Source organism: Pollicipes pollicipes, unplaced genomic scaffold, assembly GCF_011947565.3.
Source record: "Pollicipes pollicipes isolate AB1234 unplaced genomic scaffold, Ppol_2.1 Scaffold_1600;HRSCAF=1878_pilon_pilon_pilon, whole genome shotgun sequence".
In the NCBI taxonomy this organism is placed as follows: Eukaryota; Metazoa; Arthropoda; class Thecostraca; order Pollicipedomorpha; family Pollicipedidae; genus Pollicipes; species Pollicipes pollicipes.
The window spans coordinates 1,748,714-1,750,493 of record NW_023595962.1 but is presented as its reverse complement, the minus strand read 5'-3'; positions in this window follow the sequence as shown (position 1 = coordinate 1,750,493).

Here is a 1,780-nt window from a genome sequence, read left to right as displayed (position 1 = left end):
TGTGGTGTGTGTGGGTGTGGGTGTGTGTGCTGTGTGTGTGTTGTGTGTGGTGTGTGTGTGGTGTGTGTGTGTTGTGTGTGTTGTGGTGTGTGTGTGTGTGTGTGTGGTGTGTTTTTGGGTGTGTGTGTGTGTGTGTGTGTGTGTGTGTGTGTGGGTGTGTGTGTGTGTGTGTGTGTGGTGTGGTGTGTGTGTGTGTGTGTGTGTGTGTGTGTGTGTGTGTGTGTGTGTGTGTGTGTGTGTGTGTGTGTGTGTGTGTGTGTGTGTGTGTGTGTGTGTGTGTGTGTGTGTGTGTGTGTGTGTGTGTGTGTGTGTGTGTGTGTGTGTGTGTGTGTGTGTGTGTGTGTGTGTGTGTGTGTGGTGTGTTTGTGTGTGTGTGTGTGTGGCTCGTTCTTTTCACTATCACAATCCCTTGTGTACCTATATCGAAGGTCGATTATTTTTAGCATGATACCTCAACATGTTAAAGGGCGGGATGTTGAAGACTTCTCCTGTTTACCTCACCTATCATTTTGCTTTTCGTAGAGGTGCGTGTCATAGGTTTGAGATGAATGCACTCAGGCCGCTTCCACAGGTGGTATGTTTGTTATGTAATGCTAACTTGTCATAAAGCTGTGCAGCTCTGCAAAATTTTGTAGATAAGATCTTCAAGGACAAAAAAAATAAAAGATTCTTGCGAATATGTCTGAACCTCTGTTAACAGAGACGCATAGGTAATTGCGTTGTGAGAGGGGCTTTGGAATTTCGAGCTTCCCAACGTTTGGGAAAATTTAGCATGTGGCGAACGGCGTTGCTTGGAGAGAAACGGCTCAAAGTTCCTCAGAGCCCCTCCCCCGCCCAATCCTGGACAAGCACCCTCGCTCCTGCCTCTGTGCTTGTTTTAAGGTTCTCTGCCCCCCTCTCCCGCTCCTCATGTTTGTCGTACCTTGTTCAGTGTTTGATTGGATTAACCTGAAATTTACTGAGCATAATTTAAGGACATTGAATTTCCATGCTTTGGAGAAATATGGTGCTCCTAGAGAGTTATACCACATTCCTCTTGTGCACTAAGCATAAAGACGCATAACATTTCTAAGCAACAACACAGGCTTTCCAAAATTATATTGTCATTTGCTGTAACCATCTTGGCATTATCCTTAGTCATATGTAAAAGGTGTTTCGGTACCTGATGAGCATTGTCGTCATTCCAACAGTTGCCATGATGCCTGCCTTCCGACCGCTCATACCTCGAGCTCCCCGTGCGTTCATCACTCATTCGCACCAACTTACCGTAGAAAATGTGCTTATAAGTTGATGAGAACGCGGAGTAAACAATTATCTCTCTAAGCGACCGATTGCCGACCCCGAGGTGCTGGCCTCGCCTTGTCCCCTGGGAAGCCCTTGTTGGTGACATTTAGTATCAACCACAGTTACCACCAGACATGTGTCTGGATGCCAGGCGTGGATCCAGTATCCCGTAAGATCTGATGCCGACGGTTTCCTGGGATTTTGGGGGGTTTCCAGACACATGACCGGTTGCTACCATCATCCGTGATGGGAGTCCACCCTGGACTCCCATCACCGGCGTGTGTGTCACTGGGGCTTTACGACGCACGCAGCTGCTGAGGCTATATGGCGTCGCCTGCCTCTCACCCTGGCAGGAAGGGCGGGCACCATGCGGAATCCCCTCACCTGTAATGGAGGCTCACCGCCACGGGCCAGTAAATCGCCAGTGAACAGTACAACGCAGGCCCGGCACGGACGGAACGGCCCAAGCACGGCCCTGGAGCCAACAGAACGGCCT